Source organism: Marmota flaviventris, chromosome 9 (assembly GCF_047511675.1).
Source record: "Marmota flaviventris isolate mMarFla1 chromosome 9, mMarFla1.hap1, whole genome shotgun sequence".
Taxonomy (NCBI): domain Eukaryota; kingdom Metazoa; phylum Chordata; class Mammalia; order Rodentia; family Sciuridae; genus Marmota; species Marmota flaviventris.
In genome coordinates this window covers 127,531,034-127,550,168 of record NC_092506.1, presented here as the reverse complement: position 1 = coordinate 127,550,168, position 19,135 = coordinate 127,531,034, and the positions used below count along the sequence as shown (strand labels likewise).

At 35.7% G+C, this 19,135-nt stretch overlaps 2 pseudogenes; both read left to right on the top strand.

The window, feature by feature from the left end:
• Nucleotides 1-3,347: 3,347 nt before the first annotated feature.
• On the top strand, nt 3,348-4,721 carry LOC139707024 (dolichyl pyrophosphate Glc1Man9GlcNAc2 alpha-1,3-glucosyltransferase-like; annotated as a pseudogene).
• Nucleotides 4,722-17,637: 12,916 nt separating this feature from the next.
• LOC139707023 (guided entry of tail-anchored proteins factor 1 pseudogene) lies at nt 17,638-18,162 on the top strand (annotated as a pseudogene).
• The last annotated feature ends 973 nt before the right edge of the window (nt 18,163-19,135 follow it).

The window sequence follows — 19,135 nt, the reverse complement described above, 5'->3', positions numbered from 1 at the left end:
AACAAGAAAATGCTAATCAAAAGCTGCCACAGATCCCTCCTGCCCAGATTACTCCTCCAGCCAACCTATCTCCCACTTTTGGGCCTTCCCACCTGCATTCTATCACTTAAAGATAAAGGGAACCAGAGAACCATGAATGTGGGAAAGCTGAAAGAAGACCCTAGCTATAAAAAAGTGAAGACCTCCCCCTTCTACGGATTCCACCTTTTGGTTCCCCTTCTTCCTCTGGGAGAAGTCTTTTCTGTTTTAATAAAGCTTCTGCTCTCCACTCTACACTTGCCTCATTGTGCTTCTCTGGTGTTATATTTCAGCATTCGGTGAAGCAAGGACTCCTCACCAGCACACAATGGTAACACCTGTTAAACAATGGCTTTGTAGAAGACTGAGAGGTCACACTATCACACTCTTTGGCAGTATTTAAAAGTGGTACAGAATTTTCTTAAGCAGTGATTTGAAAAAAAACATTTAAAACACATAATTTTATGCTTTAGAATTGAAACTAGGAAATATATATATATCTATATTTTGGAGAAACATTTTATATTTGGTTTTATGCCTTTCAGAAATATACAGAAATGTATAGTGCAGTTTTTAAGAAGGTATTCAATACTAGCACCACAGGCCTAAGGCAACTGGATTTTCAGTGGGACTCAGAGGCAGGTAGAAATGTGTAAAATTTATAAGACACACTAAAGAACTTTGTCTGTTGAAATAATCCTTCTAAAGTTCTAAAAACAAAATAAGTGAGGGAAATATCCTAAAGTTTAATTCATCATTGTTATTTAGAAACCTGAGGCTACAGCTAAACCCTAGATCAATTACTTTCAAATCATTTAAGCTATTTTACACTTTTATATTCAAAAGTATATATATTATATTGCTTTCTTCCCCAGTCAAAATTATCCTTCATATTCCAAGAAAAAAATAATTCTGGATCACTATAGGTAGGACATACACTTCGAGCCACAATTACCTAGAAATATTATATTTTATATCCCTTTTTGATTTCTTTTTAAAGAGAGAGAGAGAGACAGAGAGAGAGACAGAGAGACAGAGACAGAGACAGAGAAAAGAGAGAGAAAGAATTTTTTTAACATTTACTTTTTAGTTTTTGGTGGTCATACATCTTTATTTTATTTTATTTTTTATGTGGTGCTGAGGATCGAACCCAGTGCCCCATGCATGCCAGGCGAGCGTGTTACAGCTTGAGCCACTTCCCCAGCCCCACCTTTTTGATTTAAATGGAAAATTAACCATAACATTTACTTATTTTTTATTGATTTTATTTTTTAAATACACAGCAGCGGAATGCATTACAATTTTTATTACACATATATACCACAATTTTTCATCTCTGTTTGTATATAAAGTAGGTTGACACCGAATTCGTGTCTACATACATGTACTTTGGATAATGATGCCCATTACATTCCACCATCCTTGCTAACCCCCTGGCCCCTCCCTTTCCCTCCCATCCCTTTGTCCTATCTAGATATTGTCTATTCCTCCCATGCTCCCCCTCCCTATCCCACTATGAGTCAGCCTCCTTATATTAGAGAAACATTTGGCATGTGTTTTTTTGGGGATTGGCTAACTTTACTTAGTATTATCTTCTCTAACTCCATCTGAAAAACCAGCCTCTACCTCAGAACAAATCCTGTCCAAGGAAGGGGGTGTGACCTTTGTCCTTGGAAAGACTCACAGAGCACTCCTAGGCACATACCCACACTGCTGAGTTGTTTATCTACAAATAACAGGAGATATCTGCTGAGCCAGGTGTCCCTGACTCAGTGAGACTAGGTAGTGACCCATAGCAACCCCCTAGCAGCCACCAATCAGTATGAGACAGGGAAATACGTAGGATGCCAGATGACCCTCCCAGTAGTTTATGATGGTTGATAACATGTTGGGAAACCATGCAGTTCAGCACTTACACCCCTCATGGCTTAAACCAATCAGTTCAAATGAATCCCCCTATTTTAGTAACCAATCACCCCTACCCAAATTCTTCCCACCAGTGAATGTGCTAATCATGTTTTAAAGTTGTTTATGATTTTCCCGTGGTGTGTGATGATTTGCCAAGAGATGCTATGATATATGTGAAGTCCCTGCCTTCCCTGAAGAATGTATAAAACTGCTGCAAACCTTGGGCTCAGGGCCTCTCAGTTTCACCAGTTGCTGTGTCTGCAAGGAGGACCGAGAGCTAGCTTGCAATAAACACCTCTTTGCAGCTTACATTGATCTTGGTCTCTGGTGGTCTTTTGAGGGTCCTGAATTCTAGCATAACACATCCACTTACCTGAAAATGCCATGATTTTATTGTCTTTTATGACTGAGTAAAATTCCATTGTGTATATATATACCATATTTTCAACATTTACTTATTTAAGGACAGTTTTTGGCCCTTTATCAGGTACTTTGGAATGACTTGATCTCACTTTTCCCAAATAATCTACACAGAAGATTTTCTAATGCACATGAGGCTTGAGTTCTCCTCATAATACCCTAGAGGCCTGGCAGGGGCACTGAGAATGGGTCCTTATGGTCATTTAGTTTGATTTTGCTTAAAGAATCTCCTACAATTCCACAAGCTTCAGACCCCACCAAATCTGGATCTCTCCTCACTTGACACTATGGGCTCAGCAGTCATATGAACTTTTAATAAAGAAAATGCTATTGTTTTCTGTAAGTATGCAAACACATCCTAGTCTTCATATTTCTGGGAAATGTGTTCACATACTATGAATACAGATCTGTTTACTAGTTTGTCAAAAGTTATTTTTTAAAAACTCCAAGTTCAAATGTCCATAAAGACACTGATCCCTGTTTCCAAGGCTATTTCCCCAATGCCTACATCAATGCATGGTTTCCTATTCACAGGGAGCCTTCCTATACACACCAGGTTGATACAGATCAGACTCACTATAGGCAAACAACAAGCATGTTACTGAGGAAAGAAGAGCCTGACTCAGTAAAAATATCAGCAAAAGTTTAGTCCCTGTTATTCAAGGCTTTATAGACTATATTGACCCTCTTAGCTCTCATAGTGTTACTTGAGATTGAACATGTTCCTTTAGCAATAAAGAGTGTGGACAGCATTTATCAAATAAAGACAAACAATCCATGTCCACTAAATGACTTGACTACTGAGAGAAAACTCTTGGAGAGTTTAACAAAGACACTATTAAATAATTTTTTAATAAATGCTCAAGATGTTATATTCCTAGAAATGGGAAACTGTTAAGAGCCTCCATTCTGCATGTCTGTGATTTATACAAAGTACTTAGGTTTGATTGTGTTCTCAGGTAAGAATAACTTATACATGGAAAGTGTGCAATGCTGCAGCAATGGTGGTGCTCGGAACCCTAATGGGTAGTGGCAATTGGTGTTCTGCTTTGGCGATCTGGGTGACTCTCCTCAAATGCTTTCTCATTTCCACCTACCATTCTACAGAATTTGAAGTACACCACAACTGGCTTGCTATCATTCACAGTTTGCAAATATCACATTGGTATTATGAGGCAACTTCAGAGTGGACCTTGGCTTACCCCGCTTTTTTGTGTGGTTTGAATATGTCCTGTCACTTGTTGCCAAATATTTTGATCAAGTGATGCATAATGTTCATAATATGAACTACTGCAGTTTAAGAACCTTATTTTTCCAGAGATTTTCTGTCATCTTTACAGATTCACTCTTTATGTATGCTGTCTATGAGATTGAATTATATCACTACATCCAGCTATCTTGATTAATTAAGTTGCCCAGCCTAACCTCAGAGTTGCAGTTCTCCTGCCTCAGCCACTGGTATTACAGATATTCATTTCCAGTACAATGGATTCCTATTTTGATTAATGTTGCTCTCCATTGCACGGTTATTTCAGAAAAGGCATGTGGAAGGAGCATTTTTCTTTGCCATTCTCCTACATTTCAAGCACATCTACTTCTATGTAGCACCAGCTTACAGTATATACCTGCTATGCTCTTATTGTTTTGCTATAAATAAACCAGATGGGTCTGTCTGATGGAACAGTTTTAGCTTTGTCCGTGTTATTTTGCTGGGCCTCATTGTTTTCCTAGTTTCTGCTCTTTCACTGGGTCCTTTCCTAGCCTTAAACCAGCTGCCTCAAGTCTTTTCCCAACTCTTTACTTTCTAGAGGGGCCTCTGCCATGCATACTGGGCTTCAAACTTCTGGGCCTTATACAATGCTTTGGGCAAAGTTCTGTCTGTCATTGGTTTGGAATTGAAACTTCTTGATCCCAACAAGATCCCTAAGGACTCAATGGCAAGCAGCCATACTCCTCGAAATTCTCCCAATGATCCTTTTGTCTGTGGAAAAAGCAGGAGATGCTTCAATTTTTCTGATTCTGACCACAACAGGACATTATTCCCTCTTCTCTCTGCTCTTCACTGCACCAGAAATTCCCATTAAAATCTTACTCATGTTACTATTCTCAATCTATAGTATTTCTTCACTGAAGATTCTACTCAAAAAAGAAACCTCTTTTTAATTGGATGGAAATTTTCTACCTCCTTGGCTTGGGGATTCTGGAAATCTGCTGTGAATTTGTATTCCCTTTTACCTCCTGGAAGCTGAAGTGCTCCTTTTTTCCCTTTGTTACTGACTTCAGTGTATTGTGCAGTGGGCATCACACATGCTTGGTTCATACTGTATGTTTCAGTGTTGACTGGTCCTCCTATCAGCAAGGAAAAGGAGCAATGAATAGAGGAACTGCTTGGAAGTAGGCAAAGCAATTATTTCATGGGAAATTAATCAGAACTTGAAGAAAGTTGCTTGTGGCATGAGCCATTCATTTTAGTAGATCTGTTTAGAGAATCATTCTTCCATAATTGGCCTTGTTGAGCCTAGTAACCTGATTGTTACAATGGTAAGAAGCCACTGCCCTCCATAAGCAGTAAAATTCATCTGAAAAAAAATCTCATCTTCCTCTGTTAAAATTGTCTGAGATCATTCACACTGCTATGTTTTCTGAAAGCTAACAGAGTCTGATTAACAGCATAATTATTTGTAGACTATGTCAACCATTGTCAGGATATAAAGGATAATTAGACTCCTCTACTGAAGGAAACATAAATAAAATGGCATTTTTTTATTTCTGCAAAAAAAGAATATCTTATACACTACAGTTGTCTTGCTCTTAGGTGACACTGTGCATATTTATACTTGAAACTGGTAATACTGTGCAGGAACTTGTAGGATTAATACACTATAACAAAGATAATAAAAAGTAATGCTTTCCACAAGGCTTCAATGAAGAAAGTATACAAATCTTCAAATCAAGGTATCAATATGGAGATTCCTCAGGTCAAGCATATTACTTGAACATCAGGGGTTTGCTTCCCATGTAGGCCAACAAAATAGATTGGCCTGCACCCCCAGTCATGGTCAGGGACATTTCAATGAGTGATTTTTTGAACTTAATGGAGAGGAGGGAAGACATCAATGGAAATGGATGAAAACAAACATTATCTTTCTTAGAAGAGTGATTCAAAGTGTACGTCCTACTTATACTGACCCAGATTTTTTTTCTTGGAATATGAAGGGCACTTTTGACTGGGGAAGAAAGCAAAAGGAAGCTTTTGGAGAAAAATTACAAGTGCGGAGATTCCAAGTCAGACCTACCCACTGAATTGACTCCATGGATCTGTAAGTGTGGCCACTCCTCAGATATCACCATCAAGGAATAAAATGTACTTCAATATGTACTTCAATCCTCCTTAGTGTAGTGGGGGCAAAGAAGCTGTCAGGTAAATTTTGTGCTTTACCTAATGGAGAAAATGATGCAGGTGTTATATTCTAACTGTGTATTTGCTACATGGGAGAAGAGTGAACCCCATATATCAGAGTGACAATCCATGAGACAGATTTAAAGAACTGGACAAACAATCAAAACATGGACATTTTATTATTCTCCCTCTTCTTCCTCCAAATACCCAGAAATTAATAAATGGAAGATTCACAGGGAAAATGATAAAACATTTTCTTCTTCCTCCAATTGTGTCTCCCAGTAGGAAGTGAAGGAAATGACAACCTCTTATAAAGAAAACAGAACTCTCACTCAGAATCTGTGTACAAAATTCCCCTAGAGTTCCCTTCAAGAGAACAGTTCCACATAAAAAACTCTCATTTGACTAAAAGAGTTTTAGAAGGCAGCCCACGCAGTTGCTCATATTTTTAAAATAATAGATCCTGTGTCATAGACTATAGTTGCAGTCCACACAGTTTGGTTTATCCTCAGGGACAGAGAGAGTATATAGAGAAAGAAAAGATAGAGAAAGGCAGAGGAGTGAAGGGGAAGGGAGGAGGAAAAAGTAAACACAAGCCAATGGTACAGGCTATCTAGAAACATTTTACCCTCTCTGCAAAATTCATCTGACTCAAAAATCTCCTGCTGATTAAAAAAATCATGTAAAAATGTGCATGATCTCTGAGAGTGCAACTTCCAGCAAGTCCTGTTCTGGAAGAGCTGCTCTCATGACCAAACCTCATGCAAGCTGACACATAGGGAAGAATGGTTTCCTCTTGAGAACCAGCTATAAATGGAGGAAAAATGACATTCAGTCTGTGTGGGAAGAAGACCTATGCATTTTTTTTTAGATATGTATGTGCATCTCATTACATTCATGTTGGTTCTCAAGAACATTTCAGTTTAGTCATTAAGTCTACAGGAAACTACTATTTAAGTTTTTAAAGCACTTCTTATGAAAATAAAGGTTAGCCAGCAAAAGCATTGAGCATCACTGAGGTCCATGGTTTTGTATTGGAACCTGATTTTCCACCCTGCTGGCAATATCCTCATTAAAATTTCTCAAACACAGGAGGCTGAGGCAGGAGAACTGCAAGTTTGAGGTCAACCTCAGCAAACTAGCAAGGCACTAATCAATTTAGGGTGACCCCATCTCAAAAAAAAAAAAAAAAAGAAAAAGAAAAAGAAAAAAGGCGGGGGATGTAACTCAATGGTAAAGTGCCCTGGGGTTTAATCCTCAGTAAAGCAAAATTAATTAATTAATTAACTAATTTAATTTCTCAGAAGATAGCACAGACTTGAGAATAGCTATTAAAGACTTGGTAATAACAGATTTAAAATACAAGTTTTTTGTGTCTTACTTGTGTACACATACACACAAAAACCCACATACACACAAATACCTAAATAAGATTAATAACATTTATTCTCCATTATTTCTTTTTTATAGTTGTAGATGGACATAATGCCTTTATTTTATTTGTTTATTATTATGTGGTTCTGAGGATCAAACCCACTGCCTCTTGCATGCTAGGCAAGCACTCTGCTGCTGAGCTACAGCCCCAGTCCTATTCTCCATTATTTATACTTCCACAATTCATACTATCAGAATGGGAGCCCTAAGGAATTATCAAACATAATTTTTCTAGTCTATTTGAACCTTTGAAGCCACAAGCCATTTAAATATAATCTTGACATTTGAAGAACCATCAATAGCCATCTCTTCCCTATGGAGATTGACCTTATTATCTAAAATGTTCATGGCAATGCCAATTTATTTTTTTAACATTAATTTGAGTACTAAATACAACAAATTTAAAAAGAGGTGATACATGAAAAAGCTAGCACTGAAATTTACAGAGTCATCCAGAGAGCCACAGAAAGCTGAGTGTAGAAACACATTCACTGCAGGCAAGTGTACTGCCCTTCCCCACAGAGCACCTGCACATGTGACTCTTTAGAAAGAATGCTCAGTGTCAGAGGGGGCACCACCTTGGGTTCCAGGGAATGCAATACCAATGGAAAACAAAGAATAAAACTGTTAACAACATCAATATTATGCAATTAAAACTAAGGAAACAGGAAAGGCAGCAAAGCCATCTGCTCCTCTCATGGCAAAGTTTTCTGAAGCCACATTTCCTCCAGGTAATAGTGACATCCAGTGACTTACTTTTTAATTGTACTTCATTGACTCTGTGGAATTATCTGGTAATTCATTTCTACAAGCAAATTAATTAGTCTAGTTATTTTTAAATCTCTTAGCAAAATAACAATGCTTTCTTGCAGGACTTAATGATTAGGTTTTTATGTAAATGTTCCATTTTAATTAATTTGTGGTGGTGGTTACACAAAGCTAAGTTAAAATTGTGTCTGAAATGTTCATTTGTTTCAGGGACTCACATACACTATGGTCTTAAATGAGTGAAATGAAATCATTAAGCCATTTGGCACAGAGGGATGAATGATGGAAGAGAAACTTTGCAATGCCTTTCCCTTCAGGCTAAATTTTCCCATGATGACAAAACTTAATCTGAATACATGGCAGCAAAGTGACTTTCTTGAAAATCACATTAATTTGTCCTCCTGCCCACAATGAGCTTTTTTTTTTTTTTGAGGGGGGGATGGTACTAGGGATTGAACTTAGGGACACTCAACCATTGAGCCATATCCCCAGCCCTATTTTGTATTTTATTTAGAGACAGTGTCTCACTGAGTTGCTAAGTGCTTCACTGTTGCTAAGGCTGGCTTTGAATTCATGATCCTCCTGACTCAGCCTTCTGAGCCTCTAGGATTACAGGAGTGCACCACCACGCCCAGCCACAACTAATTAAAAAAAAATCTTAATGAGGAATGGAGACAGTGAAAGACATGAGGAATGTTTTAAAAATTCCTCAAGAAAAGAAAAGGCCTGTGATCCAGATTTTTAAACCCTTTTTTTAATTGTCAGATTAAAATGCCTTGAGGTCTGCTGAAAGCATTTGGCTAGCATATCATAGGGTTAATGCAGAGCAGAGCAATCCACATGACTACCCTGAACCCACAAAAATCAGAAACAGAACACATCACAAAATACAAGCATTTGAACATTTAAAACAACCTGAATGACAAACCATTTTTCAACTAAGCAAAAGCCCTCTAGGTAGAGGAGCTGGAAGTCTCCCAGAAAATGCCAGAAAAATCCAGATTTATTCTTGTACATGATGCTCTGCCTGCCAGTGCAGTGCCAGAGTTCTCTGGTCCACTTTACTCTGCAGAGTAGCAACTGCAAGGATCTACACTATGCAGGACAGAGCCAGTTCCACCTCTATTACTTTTTCTTACATAGTTCCTATGAAACACATTTGTAATGAAATGGCATAAGTTGCAAGTTCCTATTATGTGCACTCACCTCATCTCACCTGTCAATATTCTAGCACTAATCTGAGGTTTCACTAGAACTTGCACTTACTCAAAGAATATACAAAACAGCAGCCTACATTTAGATTCACAAAAGTCAAAACATGCTTCTTATACTTTAGATGCAACAAGAGGAAAAACAATTTTAGTGGTGGGATTTGGAGATACTTTTAAAGCTTCATTTTCAGAAACAGACCACTGATTACATTTGCCAATATTTATTAACAGTAACAACACAATTTCTAAGTTTTCAATATAAGTTTAAAATATTTGCTGTACTTACAAGTACCCCCACCACTACTGTGCTGCAGGTCTACAATTTCAAAAGAGTGAGCATCCTGAGCAACGTTCCAGGAACCGGGTTCACGTCCACAGTATTTGAGGTTCCTCCATCCCACATCCAATATCTCACTCGATGCAGAGGTCTCTTGGTGCACATGCTTCCTGCCTTTTCTCTCCTCTCTGATGTGGGGCAAAGGTGGAACTTGCAGACACATCCACTCATCTGCCATTTTGCACTCCTTGCCCCACACACCTGCAGAGCCCCATGTCCAGGCTGCTCTGGTGGTAATACAGGGAAGTGCAGGCAGGGAAAGTAAATCTTAAACCTGGCTGGCTGCTAGCAATGCTAGGGAGGGAGAGGTACACACCCACTTTTCTGGCTAGTTTATCCTATGTTTCCCACTCTCAAGAGATTAACATTTCCATATATTTCAGTCTAAAGAAGCCAAGTATGATAAGTGATGCTTGCTCATTAACTGGAAATAACTGACATTTATAGAATACTTCATCCAACAATAGCACAATTGACATTCTTCTCATGCTCAAATAGAGCTCCAACCAAGATGGATCACATGCTAGGATATAAAACACAACTGAACAAATTAAAAGAATAATGACCACACAAAACACATCCTTGGACAACAACAGAGTAAAGTAGAAAACTATAACTGAATAATACACCAAAATTCCCAAAATATTGAAGATCAAACCATAGACTTCAAAATAACACATAAGCCAAAGTCTCAAAAGAAATTAGAAAGCATTTTGAAAATTAAAACTTTTGGTCAAAATTTGAGGGATGTAGAGAAAACAGTACTTAGAAGTAAGAGTTTAGCACGGGAAAAATATAACACTAATAATTTAAGCATCCACCTTAAGAAAATAGAGAAAGAGCCTAAATAAAGCAGAAAAAAAGAAACAAAAATTACAACAAGAATCAATAAAAAATTTAAATGGAAAGCAATATCAAAAGGTCAAAAAAATTAAAAGTTCATTTTTTGAAAAGACCAATAAAATTGATAAAACCCAAGCCAAGGTAACTGAAAGAGAAGGGAAAACAGCAAAGAGAGAAGAAAAAAAATGGTAGAGGAGAAGGAAAGATAAGAGGAGAGGAAACAAACATAAAATATTTTAAAACTACTAATGTCAGAAATAAAAGAAGTTCATCACCACTGATGTCATGGACATTTAAAAGTTATCAAAAATATTATGAAAATTATGTATTCTTATGAGTTTTAAAATGCACTGATTCCTTGAAAGACACAAAATACCAAAACGCAGTGTCTTCATATATTCATGAAGCCTTGTGACAGAAAAACACAAACCGGGTGGATTGATGTTATTTTGAATTGACCAGAAACTTATTTCTCATCTTACTGGAGGATGAGTGGGTTCAAAATCAATGCAAGCCATCAGCAGTTTCAGTGTCTGATGAGGATCCACTTCCTGCAATATGGATGAATGTGTTCTCACATGGCAGAAGGGGTGAGGATCCCTGTGGCTTCTCTTATCAATGCACTAATCCCACTAATGAGGTCCCACCCTCAGAATTAACTGCCTTTCAAAGTCCCTACCTCCTAATATCATCACATAGGAGATAATGTTTCAACTAATACATTTTAAAGGGATACTAACTCAGTCTACAGCATTCACAAAAGCAGAAATAGATAATGTTAAGTAGGTTTGGTTTATATCTTTAAAAAAGGGTGAATAATCAACAGCCTTCCAATAAAAAAACACCAGGTGCAGATAATTTCAGTGTTAAATTATACCAAAAATTTAAGGAAGGAATGATGACAATGACTTATAATCTTTTCCAGAAAATTGAAGAACATAGAACATTTCCCAAATTATTCCATGGGGCTAAATACCAAAACAAGATAAAGGCAAAAATAGAAAAAAATACATGCTGACCAATATCTTTCAGGAACATAAGATTTTTTTTTTTAAATCCTCAAAAAAGTATTGGCAAACAGATTCTAGCAATACATAATAGCAATTCTACACCAAGACCAAGTGATATTTACTCCAGGTGTGCAAGACTAGCTTAACATTCAAAATATAGTTAAAGTAATTAACTCATCAATCAGACTAAAGAAGAAAAATCATTTGATCATATAAAAAGGTCCAGAAAATGCATCTGACAGATTTCAATACTCATTCATGACTAAACTTTCAGGAAACTAGGAATACAATGGAAATTCCTCAATTTGATTTAAAAATGTATCAAAAAAAAAATAAGAAACCCAACAGCAATGTAATACATAATGTGAACAACTGGATGATTGCTCCTAAGATCAGGAGGATGTCATGAATACCCTATTTTACTGTTCCTGGATTCTTACCTAATGCAGTAAAACAACAAAAATAAAAAAATAAAATGTATACAAATTTGGAATAAAGAAATTAAATGCTTTTATTCACAGATGACTTGATTTTTTATGTAGAAAATCTCAAAGATTCAACCAGAAAAACTTCTATAATTAAGAAATGGTTATACAATGTTCCATGATATAAAGTTACTATACAAAGTCAACTACTTTCCTATATACCTTCAATGAACAATGGGAATTTGAAATTAAAAACACAATACTATTTGCATTAGTATCAAGAAAACGAATACTTTGACATAATCTGGTAAAATATGGTCAGAGTCTATATGAGGAAAATTTAAAAATTTGATTGAAAAAAAAATCAAAGAAGATTTAAACAAATGAAAAGATGTTTCATGCTCATAGATGAGAAAAAACAATGTTGTCAAGAGGTCATTTCTCTTCAAAATGATCTATACATTCAATACAATTCAGTGAAGACACCAAAAAAATTATTTTGTGGAAGTTAACAAACTTATTCTAAAATTCTTATAGAAAGGCTTAAGAGCCATATAGTCAACAATATTGGAGAAGAAGAAAAAACTTATATGACTTGCAAATTTATCCATGGAACAAAACAGAGAATCCAGAAATGAAAGCACATAAACAGAGTTAACTGTTCTTTTACAAAAAAGCAAAAGCAATTCAATGCAGGAAAGATAATTTTTCCAAACCAAGTATGTTTCTGTATATTTATATGTTGAAAATGGAGAAAGAGGAAAAGGAGAGATGAAAAAGCAGCAGCGAAAAAAAAGAAAAAGAAAAAAAAATTAATCTAGATATGATCTGTGCTATTCAGTTTTTCATTGCTGATACTAAAGTACCTGACACAAATTGGAAGAGGAAAGATTAATTTTGGCTCACAGTTTCAGAGGTTGAAGTCCTTGGCTGGATGGTTCCATTTCTTGGGCCTGAGGTGATGCAGAATATTATGGTGGAAGTATTTAGTGGAAAAAAAAAAAAGCTTTTCAGTTCAGGGCAGCCAGGGAGCAGAGAAAGAGAGGCAAAGAAAGAGGCAATGGAGAAGATAATCTCCAGGTTAGTTTGCAAATGACCTACTAGCTCCAACTAGGTCCTGCCTCCCAGAAGTCTATTCAGCTATCAATAAATTAATCCTTTGATGAGGTTAGAGAACTTAGGATCCAATAATTTCCTAAAATCCCCATCTGTGAAACTTGATGCACTGGGGACCATGCTTTCAGCACATGAGCCCTTTGAGATCCAAAACCATAACACTAGATCCAAACCATAACACTAAAACAATCCTTACTCCTTTCAATAAATATTGATTCAACCTGCATCTTAGATGTAATTTTTATTAACATTATTAACATTATTTTAAATTGGGAACTCATAATTATAAATATTTATGGGGTAACATGATTTTTTATATATGTATACAATATGGAATTATTAAGAGGTCAAGCTTATTAACATATCTATCTAGTCATTCAATGATCTGATATTTTTCTGGTAAAACATGTTAAACTTACTTTTAGTTATTTTGAAATATATAATAAGGTTCTCATTAAATTTTTCTGCATATGTTATCCAGTTTTCTCAAAACCACTTGTTAAAAGGCTGTCTTTTCTCCAGTGTATGTTTCTGATATCTTGTCAAGGATCATATGACTGTACATGTAGGGATTTATCTCTGTGTCTTCTATGGTATTCCACTGAGGACATGTCTGTTTTGATGCCTGTGTCTTGTAACAATCATTTTACTTTCTACTTCTATGAGTTAAACTTCAAAACCAAAATTTTAATATAAGACATTTATAAAATAACATCAAAAAGTGTCTAGGTGACCTTGAATTTGACAGTGGATATTAAAATGCAATAGCAAAATATAATCCATGAAAAAAATACTAGTAAATTGGAAGTTTGATAAATTGAAAAACTTTAAGAACCTGGAAGGCTGAGGTGGTAGGAATATGTGAGTCCAGTAGTTTAAGACAAGCCTGGGCAATATAGTGAGATACCATCACAAATAATGCATGAACAAATCAATCAATCAGTCAATAACTAATGCTCTGGAAAAAAATGTTGAAAGAATAAAGAAACAAATCATAGACTGGGAAAATATATTTACACAACAAATATCTTCTTAAAACCTGCATCCAAAGTATAAAAGTAACTCCAAATATACAATAATAAGGAAAAAACACAATTAGTAAATAGATTTAAAAAAACCTGAAAACCCATTTTACCAAAGGAAATCTACACATGGAACAAAAGCTTACTGAAAACTACATAATACCATGTGTCATTAGGGATTTTCAACATGACACTACTATACCACAATTGAAATGGCTATTTTTTTTTTTTTTTTAGAAATGACAATATCAAATACAAGTGAGAATATGAAGTAAAAGGAACTTTCATGGTTGTTGGTCAGAATGAAAAGTCGTACATTCACTTTGGAAGACCACTCTGAAGTTTCTTGCAAAGACATAGTTTTACTTTACAATCCAGCAATTCCATGCCTAAGTATTTGTCTTAATGAGTCAAAAATTTATGTTCAACAAAACCTGCACATGAATATTTATGGAAGATTTGTTGATAATCACAAAATGGGAAGCAACCCAGATGTCTTTGTCCTGGTTGATAAATGAACACACAGTACATCATGCATACATCAGAATATTACTCAGCAATAAAAATAAATGAGGTATGAATCCATAAAAAGACATGGAGGTATTATAAATGTATACTAGTAAATGATAGATGGTAGTCTAAAAATGCTATATACTAGAAAGTTTAAACTATACAACATTTTGGAAAAGGTAAATTTATACAGAGTTAGAAAACTCAATAGTTACCAGGAATTTAGGAGGAAAGAGGGGAAGGATAAATAGGTGAATCGTAGGGGATTTTAGGTTGGTGAATGCATTCTATCATTATTGCATTCTATCAGAAGCCGCAAAACTGTGTAACTCAGAGTGAAACAATATAAGTTATGGAATGCAGCTAATAATGTAGTGCCAATTTGGGGTCAGGAAATTAAAGAATTCAGAGAAAAAAGAACTATCAGCACAGAAATCAGTTAAGGAAAACACTTCTAGAATCCATAAAAACAAAAGCTGTCTCTAGAACAAATAAAATAACCTTGATAAATCTTTAGAAGAATGACAAGTAAATTTAATAATAGACACAAATTACCAATATTAGGAATGTGAGACATTATATCATTAAATATTCTATGGATATTAAATGAAAAGTCAACTTGTCCTGTTGGCACATTCTTGTAATCCCTATGGCTCAGGAGATTGAGAGAGAAGAATTGCAAGTTTGAGGCCAGCCTCAACAACTTAATAAAACCCTAAGCAACTTAGTGAGACCCTGTTTCAAAATAAAAAAAAAAAATGAAAAGAGATAGGGATGTGGGTTCACTGGTTAAGCACTTCTGGGTTCAATACCAAGTGTAAAGGAACACCTGTGGAGGAATACCTGTAAGGAGGTGCACAAAAAACAGACACAGACACACAAGTACAAGCAAACAGATAGGAGGAGTGGAGAGGAGCAAAATGAAGTGATGATGAAGAAGTACAGAAGTGAAATGACCACTCTTCCCTGCCTGGGAGTTTATAACTCAAAGAATATATACTTCCTGTTACTATGACTATATTCTAATTAGTATTTCTTTAACCCAAGTGCTAGCTAACTGAGATAAGATCCCCTTAATACAAACACAGAGTAATTTCTCTCCAAGGACATTGTTAAGGAGACCACATAGTGACTGCTTAGTTGTCTAATTACCTCACAGGGAGAAGGCTGGGTATGCCAATTGTGGGAATCAGGGCACCGGTTAACACCCCTGGGAATTTGCTCACCAGGGGAAATGCTTCCATGTCTATTTCCATGGACAGAATATCTACAAACAAGCACTCATCCACATTCCCCTCAAAAAAGAATCAGAAAATATTATGAATTACTTTATGCCAATAAATTTGACAAATATTATAAAATGAATAAATTCTTACAAAGTTCAAAATAAACCAAAACTTACTCAAGAAGAAATAGGTTTGGTCAATTGTCTTGTATCTATAAAAGAAATAGAAATTTTAGTTAAAAACCCTTCTACCAATACCAATCCAATCTCAAGTGGCAACAATATTGAATTCCAATTACAAAAGGAAGAAGTAATAAATTTTACACAAAACTATAAAAAAAGATGAAGATGAAGTGCTTTTCAACTCACTTAATGGGTCCAGTATTATTCTCATGAAAAAAAAAAAAAAAAAAAAAAACAGGAACGAGCATTGCAAGAGAATATTATTACAAACTAAGATCACTAATTCCCTAATGATTCCCCCCAACACTCCCACCCCAACCCCCCACACAATGATCTTGGATGCAAAAATTCTAAGCAAAACTTGGCAAAGAAAATTCAACAATATATGAAATAGGTTAATATATCATACCAAAGTTTTTCATAGAGATGAAAAGTTGATTTAACATTCCAAAATTGATCAATGCAATTTCATATCAATGATATAAAATGACATATATATGTAATATGCATATACATATACACATATATATTCATAAAATCAATAAGTGTAGAAAAGTATTTCCTTGTAACCCAATATCAACTTCTGTTTAAAATTTTAGCAAACTAGGAATAGAAAGTAAGTGCCTCAATCTGACACAGGGAATCTATTAAAAACTTATCAGAAACACAATACTTAATGACAATAGACTGAATACTTAACCAAATCCTCAGAAAAAAATGGGGTTTTGTACATATCATTTCTTTCGGTTTGCTACTAAAGAGTCTGTTGATGTACTCAGTTAAGGGGGGGAAAACACCAAAAATCATACTAATGAAAAATAAAAAAAATAAATTAACTTTATTTACAGAAAACATGAACATTTGTACTAAAAATCACTGAATCTTTTAAAAATGTCTGGAAGTAATAGTAAAATTGCAGGATTCAAGATCAACATACAAATAAAAATCAATTGTATATATGGTAGAAGTGAATGTTCATAAATAGAGATTAAAAAAAGATACCATTTTCTGTATAGCTCAGAAAACACTCTCAACTGAATTTTTTCCAAATTGGAGAGTCTTTATTTAGCTAGCTGGCGACTGCTCCCTGATGGACCCAAACTGTGTCTGCCAGGAACAGTACGGGGGTGCAAGTTCTATGAGGTTTATAAGGGGAAAAACAACATCCTCGAAATTGTAGATGCAAGCAAGCAAGGAGGACACAGAAGCTAAAGTTAACAATCAGCCACCCAATGCATATAACCACATCCTTGTTCCAAACACATGCAGTACAAAAATAAACAACTTTTACAAGAAATAAGTTATATAACTAGGGTTACATTTTGGAACTTCCAAATGGAGTCACTTAGGCAAGGTTTTGTTTTGTTTTGTTTTGTTTTTAAGTTGTCAATGGACTTTATTTATATGGGGTGCTGAGAATTGAACCCAGTGTCTTACAAATGCTAGGTAAGCGCTGTACCACTTAGCCACAACTCCAGCCAAAAGCTAAATTCTTTTAAGTACGGTCAGGATAACTTAACATTATTTATCCTATTATCTAATCTTGTCTTATCTATTAATATCCTCCATTTTATAGGGTGCTTATTGGGCTGATCCATAATCTAAGTTGGGCTATAACAATTAAAGAAAGTATCAAAAATATAATGTGTGTAGGAATAAATTTTACAAACCTCATTCAAGGAAGCAGGGCTAGTGGGACTCATTGCACAGTTGCAGGTGCGCCTACTGATGAGGTCCCCTTGGAGCTTCTGTTAGAGGTGCCTGGGCCGCAGGGAGTATCTGAGAAGAATGGAATAACTTGACCAAGTCCCACAGCTGGACGTGGCTGCTGGTCCTCTGCTTCCTGTTTGGATGCAATGTCCTTCTGATCCTCCTTCTGACCTTGTCGTCCTTCATGTCCAGAGTGCTGCAGAATGATGCAGAGCCAGAGCCGCAGATGAGGGCAGAGATCCAGGATATGAAGCAAGAGTTCTCCATGGTCAACAAAATGGATGAGTTTGTCAGATATGCCAGGCTGGAATGGAAGATCAACAAGATGGTGGACCAGCTCAAGACTTATGTGAAAGCACGCACTGCTCAACTAGCCAAGATAAAATGATTTTTAAGTGTTGCTTTCTATACATTGCAAGCTACCTTGATGATGTCACTCATTTGGAAGTATTATTCTGCCCCTGTGACTGTTGTGCTGAGGAAATGGATAACACCACCAGACCATCTGGTAGCCTTCTCTGCTAGAACAGCAGGTGGTGTTGGAATTACTAGTTGGATTTTAGTCTGTAACAAGTTGTGGTGACCCCTTGTACTTTACCCTTTCAGTCGAAAAGAAAGATGAATACCACTGTGGGATTTTGTTGTTGTTGTTAAACTGGGGGTTGAACTCAAAGGTTCTTTACCACCTAACCCCAGCCACAGTCCTTTTTATTTTTAATTTTGAGACAGGTTCTTGGTAAGTTGCCCAGCCTGACCTCAAGCTTACCATCTCATACCTCTTCCTCCTTAGTTTTTGAGTTAAACTTGTGCCCCACCACATCTATCCCAGCTATTATGACTTCTAAAATGATTCTCTTATTAGGTAAATGTGTGATTGCTGCTTAAAAATACAAAACAAACAAACAAACAAAAAAACCCCAAAGTACATAGGGTAGTTTTGTATTGAATATGTTCTTGGGCTTTATATGAAATTCTTGTAAGAATCCCAGTATTCTACAGTATTCTACAGTAACACCAGATTTGAAACAGGATGGGGGTCTACATGCCTTACTCCTGATTTGCTCTATTGGCACATTGTGGTCCTGTTGCCAACTGGAAAGTGAAAATTTTATAAAAATTTGAATACTTTAAAAATATTTTAATTTATATATTTTTTAGTTGTAGATGGTGCTGAGGATAGAACCCAGTGCCTCACTCATGCTAGGCAAGTGCTCTACCACTGAGCTACAACTTCAGCCCAAACTTAAGTACTTTTATATCTATTTTAGAAAGTAGCTTAATTTTATTACAACTACTAGAACTTGAACATTTGGTTTATTGTCTCATGTAGTAAAATTGAAAGAATAACACTAATTGACATTGTGTGTTCTTTGTGTCTAAAGTCATTAGTTGGATGAACATTTCTATAGTGTATATCATCTACTTATTTGCAACTGTTAGTTTTTCATTACAGTGTTTTATAAATGTACTGATGAGACCATAATGCATTGTTTTGTTATTGAATTGTTTTGTATTGAAAGCATTTCAAATTAAGTATGTTTTATAAACATTTAATATTTCTGCTGTATAGATTGGAATGAATTTGAAAAACAAAA